At 45.0% G+C, this 14,483-nt stretch overlaps 1 protein-coding gene across 3 annotated transcripts in view; it reads left to right on the forward strand.

The window, feature by feature from the left end:
* FYB2 (FYN binding protein 2) overlaps positions 1-14,483 on the forward strand; it is a 122,294-nt gene that overhangs the window by 19,071 nt on the left and 88,740 nt on the right. The gene's annotated exons all lie outside the window — the stretch shown is intronic.

Here is a 14,483-nt window from a genome sequence, read left to right on the forward strand (position 1 = left end):
AAATGTTGAAACTAAATCTTAGAGAACCTGAAGGGAGAGGAAGAACTGAAGCCTGACCCCAGGGAAGGGGAGGCGTGGGAGGACGGGTTGTAGAGCGGGATGGCTGGGTTGTGCAGAGGGGTGGCTAACACACAGGTTTTCATGTTGGACACTGGGCGGATGGTGCCAAAGTACTTAGGGATTCTTGGATGAAGGTTAATGGCTCTGTAATTAGTGGTGGGTGGGCAGAAAAGCCTCAGGAAGAAAAGGGTGTAGGCAGGTGTAGGCAGGAAAGTGGCAGAGTGATAAGGTATTAAATTCACTAAAAGGCTCTCTGCCCCAAAATATTGTCTTACTGCCCTTTAAAGGCAAGTGAGATTCCCGATTCTTTCTTTGAGTGAAAGCTTTGAAGGCACCGAGCGGAGAATGGCTTTCTTTCTCCCATGTCATTTGCTTTATGCTTCATTCTGCTCACCTATAAACGCAACGAGCCTCCATTCCTCCATGCGTTTGCCTATATGTTCCTTCTGCCTAAAATGACTTTATAGCCTCAGTCTCTCGCCAATGAAAACCCACTTATTCTTCAAACTCACTTCCTTTGGAAAGGATTGCCTGAATGGGCCAAGGCAAACTATTCTTTACTGTATTTTTATTGATCCCACACATAGGCATTGGTTAGGTAATTGTTCACATAAGTGCCTTTACTAAGCATGGATCAAATATTTTGACTTGCTTTGCTTAGCTGGCCAAGATATCAGCTGAAGATAAAGTAATATAAAGATTGTGTCTTAGTGGGGTAGACGAATCAGTAAATAATTTTGGTTGTTGTTTTAGATTTTTTTATTTATTGATTTTTGGAGGGGGGGTGTGAGAAAGATGGGGAAGAAGGAAGCATCTTCTTGTAGTAGCTGCTTCCTGCATGTATTACACCTTGACTAGACAAGCCCAGGGATTTGAACTGGCGACCTCAGCATTCCAGGTTGACGATTTAACCACAGGTCAGGCAGTAAACAGTCATAAATTACAGTGTGATAAGCATTGAGAAAGAAGTAAGCTGAGGGAGGCACTTGACCCAGAGCTGGAAGAAGCCAGGAGTGTGGGGGATACAGGTTACTTAGTGTGTCACTCTCCTGCTCACAGCCTTTAGAGGCTTCCCAGTGACTACTGAATAAAATAATAATTCCTGCACTTGGACTCGGAGTTCCTGCATGTCCCTGCTCTGATTATTCCAGCCCTTACACACTGCAAAGGAGAAGTCACCTCGGATGCATTCCGGGTGCAAATAAAGAAGTGGAAGAAAGTTGAAACGGTTAGAATTCCAGGCACAGGTACTTTTAACTAGGCACAAAAGTATGGGAGGAAGGGAAGAGAGTTGATATATCCCAGAGAGTGATGGTGGCAATTGTCCATGGTTTCTAATCTGGGTGCATGAGGAAATGAAGATAGCAGAGAATAGAAGACAGGAAAGAAGTATTGAGGCTCAGGGATTAATTCGATGGGGCCAAAGATTTACTGAAGTTGAGCTAACAGAATAGGCAAGGGAGGTGAGTGAGGTAGGAGGTTGTGATGCAAGAGCAGGATCCTTGAAACTGATACGCTGGAACAGGGGTCGGGAATCTTTTTGGCTGAGAGAGCCATGAGCGCCACATATTTTAAAATGTAATTCTATGAGCGCCATACAATGACCCATGTACATTACACATTATCTAATAAAAATTTGGTGTTGTCCTGGAGGACAGCTGTGATTGGCTCCAGCCACCCGCAACCATGAACATGAGCGGTAGGAAATGAATGGATTGTAATACATGAGAATGTTTTATATTTTTAATGTTATTATTATTTTTATTAAAGATTTGTCTGTGAGCCAGATGCAGCCATCAAAAAGAGCCACATCTGGCTCACAAGCCATAGGTTCCCGATCCCTGTGCTGGAGGGTCCAGTTACCGGCAATGACAAACTCTGAGATGTAGCCATGGACATTTGTGGCCGAGGTGGGGGGCGGGGGGGGGGGGGGGAAGATACAATCATCAGGAATGAAATCAGGACTGAAACCAGGATGTTAGAAGGATGAGCTATATGGAGTCTAAATTGCTCATTGTCGTGGGAGTGGGATTGGGGGGAGAGGCGTGAGGAAAGCACTAAATCCTCAATAAATATAGAGCGACCGGGAATGCTGTCGATGACTGTGGGAGGGAGCCGTGAGGTTAGTGTGGTATATTGTTAGTAGGAGCTGGCATTTCCGAGGAAGGAGAAATGGCACACGAGGGACAGAGGGGCGCTGAGAGAGCACTTGTCCACCTCCGGCCCAGAGGTGAGGAGTGTGGAAGACAACAGCTGCACTTGGGAAAGCCTCTGGGCAGCTGGGTGGTCACGGGGCTGCCCGTGGAGTCAGAGCCAGGAGGCAGGCACAGGCATGAAGAGCTTGAGGACGTGCGGAATTTTGCTAACCACTGACTGGGAGTTTCAGATTGCTCAGTGGAAGGGCTGGGGAGGGGAGAAGGGAGAGCAAGAAATGGGGTTCAATTGGGCATATTAGAGAGATCTGTGGGACATAAGGAGCTGTGTTAGTGGGCTAGCTTGGCTTTCCCAATGGTGACCAAGATAACAAATACGCTGGCCTGGTGTTTGAGGGACAGAATCATTGGCTAACTGTTCTCACCACTAAGGACTGGGGGCTTAGACAGCTTTAATCCATGATGCAGGGGGTGTTGTGAGGGAGGCATGGCGGTCTCATTAGGACCATGCAGAACTCTGTGGGCTGCCTTTAAATAAGCAGTGGGCAGTTTTGTGGGAGTACCAGAGATTTTACTGGTAGCATGGTATCTTTTAGACGCCTCTCTTCTGGTATGCTGCCTATGGGGTTGCGACCGGAGGAGGGGCAGTTCTACCAAGAGCACTGGTCAGGCACCAGACACTTAGCAGGCTTGGTGCACACTTTCCTGAAGCCTTACGTTAGCCCCATTTGCTTGGGCGTTCTTAGCCCCATTCTGCAGGTGCAAAGAGATTTAGTAGCTTGCTCAAGGTCACACCCCTAACAGCTTGGATTCTTGCCCATACCTAACATGAAGGATGGAAAACGGTACTGAGTTGACCTGAGCACCGTTCATGGGTAATGCCCTGAGCAGTTACTGAGTCTCACACCTTTATGATGTAAGCCTTTAACCGTTCTATCCTGTGCCTGTTCAGAGGGCAGGTGGGAGAATTTCCAACGGCACTTCTATGCTCTGTTGTTCCTACCCCTTCCTGGGGGCTTCAGAATTAATCGCTGGTACCAGGAACATGACTGTTTTGCCATTACTGTGGCTTTTGGAGCAGTGAAGTTTGGATAGAAGCCCTTTTATTCCTGAAGGATGACTCAGATGCTATTTTTAATGGCCTTTTATTCCTTTCCATCTTAGGTAGGATTTGACAGCTATTATGGCCTCCCTTTCTGGGCTTGTAATTTCTTGGCTTCTGCTGCCTTCTCTGTGCTTTGGATTTTGAGCTTGCATTTTTCTCAAGGCTCTTACATTGGCTGACCAGGAGAAAAATGTTTGGCATGTGATAAACTGTTGCCATTGTCTCCCCCCACCCCCACCCCGCCCCATGAAAAGCAATATTCAGCCCTTTGCAGAAAATAAAAAATGAGTTGACTTTTTAAATCGAGAAATCTGCATCAAAATAGTGTCTTCTCGCTTTAGAACCTATGTATACTTTTATGACATCTTTCAGCTCCTGAATTGCTACTAATTTATTGAGCACCTGCAGTCTTTGCTCACTGCAGCTGGTGGTGTGGTGTGATGTGTGCTGTTGTAGGTGCGAGCCCAGTGAGCCAGGACATGGGAGGGAGTTACCAAGCAGCCTGCCACGTCAGGGTCAACCCCAGGGAGGGTGGAGACCCTATCTGCACCATATTTTATAAGCCAGAAGTCAGGACACGTGATTTGACACAGAATTTATGCTCATTTGCAGGTTCATTTGGGAAGGGTATAACACTAAATTATGTTTTATCTAGCTCTGCATTTTCTTATTACCTTTTAAATTACATTAAATCAGAACAACCTTGAAAGTCCAAGATGCATGGTCACATTAGCAATTATTTTATTAAAAATCTAAAACTATCCTAATTATAGTAGAGCTCATGTTTTGCTCATCTCAGAATAAATTACCAAAAGTCTAAGAGACTATTTTAAAAGTAAATGTAAATTGGTTTCCTGGGGTTTTTATTTGTTTGTTTAAAAGATGTGATTAGGCCTTGGTCCATGGCTCAGTGGATAGAGTGTTGGCCTGGTAATATAAATATTCTGAGTTCGATTCCCAGTCAGAGCACACAAGAGAAACAACTATCTGCTTCTCCCCCTTTTCTCCTCCTCCCCTTGCCTCTCCTCCCCCTTTCCTCCCCTCCCCTTCCCTCCCTCTTCCCCTTTTCTCCCTCTCCCCCTTCCCACAGTCAGTAGTTTGATTGGTTCAAGCATGGCCCTGGGTACTGAGGATAGCTTGATTTGTTCAGGTACTAAAAATAGCTTGGTACTCGAGCATTGGCCACAGACCGGCCCCAGATGGGGTTGCTGGGTTTGGTGCATGTGGGAGTCTGCCTCACTATCTCCCTTCCTCTCACCTAAGGAAAAAAAAAAAGATATGATTAGAGGTAGATTATACATAATTTGTAGAGTAAGTATGACATATGCAAAATTAATTATGAGATGTTTATGAGGTGGAGCTAAATTTGTAAGTAAGGTAATAGTAGCAGAAGAGTTAAGACCGGTCCCAGAGACTGGGGTTCAAATTCCTGTAGCACTTTCTAACTGTGTAAACTGGAAGTCACTCAGACTCTGGGGCAGCCATGCTTCCTGCTTTGCAGGTTATTGTGGAGACTAAGATATACGTAATGGCTGCTACTAAGGATGCTGAGGATAGAAAAAACAGAAAGTGATTAATTCTCAAACTAGTGAAGGGGAAAAGTACTTTCCAAACAGCTAGAATTATACTATTTACACTCATTTGATCAAATATTAGCTTATTTTTAAAAATGGGAGCCCCCCCAAATTTCTAGACCCACTAACAAATTTTGGGGTTTAAGGAGTCCAAGATAGAGCATGAGTTCTGGACCCTGATTGTATGAGTTTGAAGCTCAGGTTTGACCCTTCCTTGCGGTGACCTTGGACAAGTTACTTAGGCTCTAGGTGCCTCACTCCATCTCCTGTTGGGTACCTTGGGAAAACACTGGGTTTGACATAAGGCTTAAATAGAGTAAGTGTTTAGAATAATGCCTGTGTAAAGCCAGTAGCCACGGCCACCATCACAGCCACCTGGCCCATGCAGGTTCACATTAGATTCAGACAGTTGTTAATGAAACAACGGAGCCAAGAACTGGTGGGCCATTACCTTTAATTCTAGCTTGTACCCTGCGGGCAAGTAAAAACACACACTGGGCTCCAAAACCCACTCATTCAGTGCTCACAAAGCTACTGACTTATCTAAGTTTCCTAGAAACAAAGGTTTCTAGCTTACTAGCTTTATTCACCTCTGTTCCCCATCTCCTTCTCTCTGCACAAACTGGCTTCTCCTTCAACACTCTGCCATCTTGGCTGCTTCTCCTGGCCTCCTCCATGTGGCCTCTCTCTGCTCTCCTCTCTGCTCTTTCTAATGCTAATCTCAGGAACCGAGAGAGAGCAAGTTCCAGGTCTGCCCACTTTATAGTCTAGAAACCAAAACCTTTAATCCAATATACAAACAAGGAAGTCTCTGATACAAAGTCACTTATCTGAGGCATAATGGGATTCCTCATGAGAGTGCACCACCCCACATCAAAAAGGGCAGGAGCCTGACCAGGTGGTGGCGCAGTGGATAGAGCGTCAGACTGGGATGTAGAGGACCCAGGTTCGAGACCCCGAGATCGCCAGCTTGAGCACGGGCTCATCTGGTTTGAGCAAGGCTCACCAGCTTGAACCCAGGGTCCCTGGCTCGAGCAAGGGGTTACTCGGTCTGCTGAAGGCCCGCAGTCAAGGCACATATGAGAAAGCAATCAATGAACAACTAAGGTGTTGCAACGCACAATGAAAAACTAATGATTGATGCTTCTCATCTCTCTCCGTTCCTGTCTGTCCCTGTCTATCCCTCTCTCTGACTCACTCTCTGTCTCTGTAAAAAAAAAAATTAATAAAATCTAAAAAAAAAAAAAAAAAAAGGCAGGAAAGGCTTAGTCCCAAAACCAAGCCCCAGGCTACAAGGATCCTGCCTGCCCACATCCCATCCCCAACATACATTAATATAATCATGTCTTTCCCAAGCAAGAAGGGCAACCAATACCATCACCTGGGCGACGGGCTTCCATGTGGGCAGCGCCATCTTTAACAAAGTGAACATAATATATTTTATCTACCCAACAGCATGACACATGATAATGTTGCATAAGACTTTTATACATCAAATAGACATACAGTACCTACTTTTCAATTATTATTACTATTCCTGCTATTCCTTAGATTTCTATATAACAAATATTAAATAAGAGGTCTCTGTTTGGCTCAGTCTTTTCCTCCTAGTTTGGCTAAAAACATTCATGTAAATAAAATAATACTACATTTAAAGAACTAGAATTTAGACTTGTAACTATTTCACACCAGTCTCCCTGTTCTGTAATACCAATGTCTTTGTTTCTCTTGGCTGGTTGCTCCTTTCTTGGTTAATTTTCATATCAAAGAGAGAAACGCCTTTTGTTTAGGGGACACCACTGTCTTTTATCTTCGGTTGTTCCCACAATATCTCTGGAATCACTTTGACCTTTGCTTTGGATCTGGTATTTGCAACTTGCTCAGTCCAGATCAGAAGTGCCCTGGCTATCTATCTTCCAGGAATTATCTTCTGTTACTGTAACAATTAGATCATTTGCTCCTGTGTGCATGCTAAGATACCCTTAGGAAAAAAGAATTTAAATTCTGTAGTTACAGTTCATGAATTATGTGAACCTGCTCATATTTCTAAAATGTTCACGCACTGATTCATTCATTCATCAAACATGCTGTAAGCCCCAGGGCTAGCACTCAAAGTGGCATGATAAATAAGGCGCTGTCCCTGTCTTGAAGGGATGCTGAAAGACTTGTAAATCAAGGGTTCATTCGTTTACTAAATTTTTAAGTGAGCACTGCACTGTGAGCCAAGCATGCTTCTAGGTGCTGGCGCTAGGGCAGTGAACAAATCCTGACCCAAGCGCCTGTTGTCATGGAGTTTACATTATGTTGGATGAAGAGAGATAGAATGACGGGTGCTGATAGGTAGTATAAGGAAAGGCAAACCAGGATGCATTATTCAGTGTTGTGTTTTATAGATAAACAAATCTGTTGCTGTCAGTTTGAGAAAAAAGATTTATAATAGGTTATTTCAAAATTTCCAGAAGGAATGGGGGTGAGCTTTCACGCTCTAGCTAAGGAAAAGCCCAGTACCCACAGGGCATTGCTATAGCGGGAACCCACTGATCTGCCCAGTGCATAGCTTGGAAACATCTACCACAGCCGTCACCCAGCAGGTGCAGCTCCTCCCCCTGAGTGGCTATACCCTCCTGTCTCCCATGGATACCTCTGCTTGGCAGAATTCTGGCTGAAAGAAAGAGTACCTGGGAAATGTAGTTCTGAGCATACCCAGCTCTGTGTTAGACGTGTTCACTAGAAAGTGAAGGGAGCCAGTCTGCTCCCAGGCTAAGGTAGGCAGAGTGAAGGGGACTTGATGTTTTATGCCAAGTGGTCACAAAAGGTAAGTCCTTTAGAAATTGTATGTAGCTGATGGAAATAGCTACTGTATGGCCAGTATTCCTGGCTGCCATCAAAGCCGCCTGGCCTGTGCAGGTTCACATTTTATTCAGACAGGCGGTAATGAAACAACGGAGCCAAGAACTGGTGGGCAATTACATTTTAATCCTAGCTCGCATCCAGCAGGTGAGAAATACACACAGTGGGAAAACACTTCCCTTTTCATTCAGGGCTCCCAAAGCCACTGACCTATCTGAGTTTCCTAGAATCAAAGGTTTCTACCTCACCAGCCTTATTCACCTCTTGTTCCCCATCTCCTTCTCTCTGCACAAACTGGTTTCTCCTTCAGCACTCCGCCATCTTGGCTGCTTTTCCTCTGCAATGTTAATTTCAGGAACTGAGCAAGAGAGTGAGCCTCTGGTCTGCCCCATTTTATAGTATAGAAGTCAAAACCTTTAAGCCAATATACAAATAAGGAAGTCTCTGATACAAAGTCACTTATCTGAGGCATAAGTGGGATTCCTCATAAGAGAGCACCACCCCACATCATGCAACAATCAAGAGTATGGGGGAAAGCTTAGTTTTGAAAAGATCTTAGTATTAAAAGGGCAGGAAAGACTTAGGCTCTCATCTTCTTTAGTTATTAGAGAAATGCAAATCAAAACTGCAATGAGATACCATCTCACACCTGTTAGATTAGCTATTATTAACAAGACAGGTAATAGCAAATGTTGGAGAGGCTGTGGAGAAAAAGGAACCCTCATTCACTGTTGGTGGGAATGTAAAGTAGTACAACCATTATGGAAGAAAGTATGGTGGTTCCTCAAAAAACTGAAAATAGAACTACCTTATGACCCAGCAATCCCTCTACTGGGTATATACCCAAAAAACTCAGAAACATTGATACATAAAGACACATGCAGCCCCATGTTCATTGCAGCACTGTTCACAGTGGCCAGGACATGGAAACAACCAAAAAGCCCATCAATAGATAGCTGGATAAAGAAGATGTGGCACATATACACTATGGAATACTACTCAGCCATAAGAAATGATGACATCGGATCATTTACAGCAAAATGGTGGGATCTTGATAACGTTATACGAAGTGAAATAAGTAAATCAGAAAAAAACAGGAACTGCATTATTCCATACGTAGGTGGGACATAAAAGTAAGACTAAGAGACATTGATAAGAGTGTGGTGGTTATGGGGGGAGGGGGGAGAGGGAGAGGGAAAGGGGGAGGGGGAGGGACACAAAGAAAACTAGATAGAAGGTGACAGAGGACAATCTGACTTTGGGTGATGGGTATGCAACATAATTGAACGACAAGATAACCTGGATATGTTATCTTTGTTTTTTTATTTTTTATTTTTATTGTATTTTTCTGAAGCTGGAAACGGAGAGAGACAGACAGACTCCCGCATACGCCCGACCGGGATCCACCTGGCACGCCCACCAGGGGCGACGCTCTGCCCACCAGGGGGCGATGCTCTGCCCCTCCAGGGCATCGCTCTGCCGCGACCAGAGCCACTCTAGCACCTGGGGCAGAGGCCAAAGAGCCATCCCCAGCGCCCGGGCCATCTTTGCTCCAATGGAGCCTTGGCTGCAGGAGGAAAAGAGAGAGACAGAGAGGAAGGAGGGGGTGGGGGTGGAGAAGCAAATGGGCGCTTCTCCTGTGTGCCCTGGCCGGGAATTGAACCCGGGTCCCCCACATGCCAGGCCGACGCCCTACCGCTGAGCCAACCGGCCAGGGCCTTTATCTTTGAATATATGTATCCTGATTTATTGATGTTGCCCCATTAAAAAAATAAAATTATTAAAAAAAAAACAAAACAAAAAAACTAAGCCTTAGTTTATAATGATTTTGCCGGCTTACAGCCTGTCTCCCACACCCAATGCAAACTATAAGTGAGCAAAAATATATATCATATTTACAAATGTATTTAACCGACAGCTACCCACCCTCACACCCTAAATAATAAGTCGTAAAGATCTATTGCGCCTGGCCCTGGCCGGTTGGCTCAGCGGTAGAGCATCGCCTGGCATGCGGAGGACCCAGGTTCGATTTCCGGCTAGGGCATATAGGAGAAGCGCCCATTTGCTTCTCCACCCTCCCCACCTTCCTCTCTGTCTCTCTCTTCCCCTCCCGCAGCCAAGGCTCCATTGGAGCAAAGATGGCCCAGGCGCTGGGGATGGCTCCTTAGCCTCTGCCCCAGGTGCTAGAGTGGCTCTGGTCATGGCAGAGCGACGCCCCGGAGGGGCAGAGCATCACCCCCTGGTGGGCAGAGTGTCACCCCTGGTGGGCGTGCCGGGTGGATCCCGGTCGGGCGCATGCAGGAATCTGTCTGACTGTCTCTCCCCGTTTCCAGCTTCAGAAAAATACAAAAAAAAAAAAAAGATAAGATCTATTGCGCCTGACCTGTGATGGTGCAGTGGATAAAGCATCGACCTGGAATGCTGAGGTTACCGGTTTGAAACCCTGGGCTTGCCTGTTCAAGGCACATATGGGAGTTGATGCTTCCTGCTCCTCCCCCACCTTCTCTTTCTCTCTCTCTCTTTCTCTTTCCCCCTCTCTCCCCCTCTCTCTCCTCTCCAAAATGAATTTAAAAAAATTTTTTTTTAATTTGTGATAAAAAAAGGTCTATTGTTTTCCCACATAAGAACTCTGGAAGTTGGCTGATAGACTCAGAGTTTAGACTCCACTGTTTTGTCAGGAACCCAGGTTTCTCCCACTCACTGCTCTTCCATCCGTAGTATGTGCCTGAAAAGCCAGTGGACACGGCCACCATCACAGCCACCTGGCCCATGCAGGTTCTCATAGAATTCGGACAGACAGTAATGAAACAACGGAGCCAAGAACTGGTGAGCCATTAGCTTTAATCCTAGCTTGCACCCAGCGGGCAAGTAAAAACACACACTGGGCTCCAAAACCCACTCATTCAGTGCTCACAAAGCTACTGACTTATCCGAGTTTCCTAGAATCAAAGGTTTCTAGCTCACCAACCTTATTCACCTCTGTTCCCCATCTCCTTCTCTCTGCACAAACTCTGCACAAACTGGCTTCTCCTTCAGCATTCCTCCATCTTGGCTGCCTTTTCTCTCCCCCACGTGGCCTTTCTCTGCTCTCCTCTCTCTGCTCTCTCCTCTAATGCTAATCTCAGGAACTGAGAGAGCAAGCTCCCAGTCTGCCCCACTTTATAGTATAGAATTCAAAACCTTTAATCCAATATACAAATAAGGAAGTCTCTGATACAAAGTCACTTATCTGAGGCAAAATGGGATTCCTCATGTGAGTGCACCACCCCACATCATGCAATCAGTCAAGGGGGTGGGGAAAAGTTTAGTCTTAAAATTAAGCCTTAGGCCCGTGATGGCGAACCTTTTTATAATAACCGCCCACTTTTGCAGTGCTGGTCAACCTGGTCCCTCCAGCCCACTAGTGGGTGTTCCAGCTCTCATGGCGGGCGGTAGTGGAGCAACCAAATGGCACTGCGATTGGCCCACCATGAAAGCTGGAACATCCTCTAGTGGGCAGGAGGTACCAGGTTGACCAGCACTGCAAAAGTGGGCGGTTACTATAAAAAGGTTCGCCATCACGGCCTTAGGCTATAACCACCCTGCCTGCTTACAGCCTGTCCCCCACACTCAATGCAAACTATAAGAGAGCAAACATATATATCATATTTAAAACTTATTTGACCAATAGTGCCTTTATCTGTGTGCTTACCAAATGACTGCTGGACTCAATGGCCCCCAAAGACGCCCACGCTCTGATCCCTGGAACCTGTAAATACATCACCCTACAAGGCAGAGGTTCTGTGCCGATGTCATTAAGTTATGGATCTTGAGATGCTGAAGATATCACAGGTTATCTGAGTGGGCCCAATATGGTCATATGGGTCCTTATAATGGAAAGGGAAGGTGTGGTGGGCGGAGATTAGAGAAGGAGAGATGACTGTGGGAGCAGAGGTTGGTGATGGGTGACCACAGCCAAAGAATGAAAGTAGCCTCTCAAAGCTGGAAAGTGGAAGAAAAATGGATTCTCCTCTAGAACTTTCAGAAGGCTCACTACCCTCCTGTCACCTTGATGTAGCCCAGTGAGACCCATTTGTTTTTTCATGAGTTTATTTGAGCCCAGCTGACGATATATGCCAGGAAGCAAGATTTCAAATGCTCTCAGTAAGATCTATTTTGGACTCTGACCTCCAGAAATGTAAGAAAATAAATATTTTTATGTTAGCTTTTAGGCTTTTCTGGATGTGTAGTAACTCATTACAGAAACAGTGGAACACTAACACAGACTCCAGGGCTTCCATCTCTATTCAGGAGTATATTCAGCTGAGCTTCTCTGGAAAATGGACCTAGTGGTCACTGCTCTCCAGAAGTAAGGCCAGGAAATTCATTTTCTGTCTAGGCCCATAAGAGTTTGTTACTAAAGAAGGGAGGGAAATGGAATTGGGTAGGCAACTAGAATCTCTGATAAGGAGACCTAAACATATACCCGAGGTATGTAAGAGAACAGCCCTGTGGACCTCTGTGTGTGTGTGTGGGGGGGGGTCGTCCAAGACACAACAGAAACAAAGTAAACCAGTAGACACTGGTGAAAGGGGTGACAGAAATAAGCACAGGAAATATGCAAGCACAGGGAGAGCCATCTAATTGTCTTGGTGGGTGCGGCTGGTCCTAAAGTCCTGGAAAACATGCCCATCCCCTGTTCAAGGCCAGGCCTTCCACCTTTACTCAAACACGCCCTTCCTCATTGCCTGGGGGACTTGGCTCCATTAATCATTTTCTCTCTTTAGTCTCTCCATGGTTCCTTCCCATCAACCTATAAACATGCCCAAAGTACTCCCACCTGTAAAAAATGAAAACCTTCAGTTGACCCTGAATTTCCTTCTTATTACTCCCCTCTTCTTCCTTTGTCCTGGTAGCTTTCAAAAAGACAAGTTTTGGTCATTTTTTAATTTTTTTTTTACCCCTTCACCTTCCACTCACTCTGGAGCCTACTGCAATTTTACGTCTGCCATGACCTTGTTTTGCATTGTTCATGAAATGCTTTCCATCTCAACAGATCCCATCTTTCTCTTACAGGACTTCTCTGCTCTCCTTGCCACTGTTGGACACTTATTCCTCATGCGTCCTGCCCACCCCATTGCTTTCTCCCCCGATTAACCTCACACCTCTTTGTTTCTTCCCGAGCTTTGTTGCTGGCCTTGCTGTTGTCCCAGGTCTCTGATCTCCCCACACATTCTCCTGAGTGATCCCATCCAGTCCTATGGCCTCAACAACCACCTAGAATAATAAGAGCTAAAATTTGACAAGTACTTACTATGTCTTCTGAGTGCTTCGGGTACACATATTAACTGAATCCTCTTAACAACTTGTCAGATGAACTCAATAAGAGTCTGGAAGCTATGCTAGAAATAAGTGATAGAGATTTATTCATGGGTGTTGGAGTTTGCAGACTGGAATCACAGCTTGAAAAAAACCCAGAAGTGTTCCAAAGAAGAAAGAAATGTTAAAAGTTCTTTTAGCAAAAAGTACATTCTGGCCTGACCAGGTGGTGGCGCAGTGAATAGAGCGTCGGACTGGGATGCAGAGGACCCAGGTTCGAGACCCCGAGGTCACCAGCTTGAGCGTGGGCTCATCTGGTTTGAGCAAAGCTCACCAGCTTGAGTCCAAGGTCGCTGGCTCAAGCAAGGGGTTACTCGGTCTGCTGAAGGCCCACGGTCAAGGCGCATATGAGAAGCAATCAATGAACAACTAAGGTGTTGCAATGCGCAACAAAAAACTAATGATTGATGCTTCTTATCTCTCTTCATTCCTGTCTATCTGTCCCTGTCTATCCCTCTCTCTGACTCTCTCTCTGTCTAAAAAAAAAAAAAAAAAAAAAAAAAAAAGCACATTCTGGAGAATGATTCATCCTGCAATCTTAGTCCTAAGATTGGTCCGAGATGGTTATCCATCAGAAGACAGGCAGGCAAGATGATGGATGCCCAGTGGTCTAGAAGGTGGGTGCTGGGAGGTCTGGTCACATCCCAGTGGTCTGGATAATGGGTGTCAGGTGAAAATATGTTAATCCTTCAGGAGGTGGTAATCATTCGAGTCCTTTGGTGGGTAATTAGAGGGGTACCTGGACATCCAGATCTCTGTCCAAAAATTGACACAAGATTGAAAAGTTCAACAAAACTTCAGCTTCCAGGCTAGTTAGAACAAGAATGAAGTCTCCTCATACCTCAAGCTTCATGCTGATAATTTCAGAAGCTTGGTTAAAGTGACATCTTACATATTTCTTGTCTTTATTCTTTCCTCATTTCTTCCTTTTGATCTGGGTTTTTATTTCAGAAAACATCATAGATCAAACAAAACATGTCAAAGTTTCTTGCCTGGATTCATCATATCCTTTGGGGTGAGAGTGGAGGTGGGGTTATGTGCCAGAGACTTGCTTGGTATCTATGGGTCTTATAACCAGCCAAGATTTATGCTGACTTTAGGTTGGACTAAGCATTAGGAAAGGCCTAATTATTTTTTAAGTCATTTTTAGTAGAAGGACTAGTTGCCCAATATGGTGAATGCATCTTGCTGTCATAGTAAGAGCTGGTGCATACCTTGTTGTTGTTTTTTAATGTGAGCATAGCAAAAAAAAAAAAAGTCTTATAAATAATCATAAGAAATATTTGCAAGATATTTCATAATCATGTCAACTTGAAAGATTTTTTTAATTCTAAGAACAACAAGAGCTGAACCAACTAGATAGTAATTCTCCTAACCACGGAG

Source organism: Saccopteryx bilineata, chromosome 3, assembly GCF_036850765.1.
Source record: "Saccopteryx bilineata isolate mSacBil1 chromosome 3, mSacBil1_pri_phased_curated, whole genome shotgun sequence".
NCBI lineage: Eukaryota > Metazoa > Chordata > Mammalia > Chiroptera > Emballonuridae > Saccopteryx > Saccopteryx bilineata.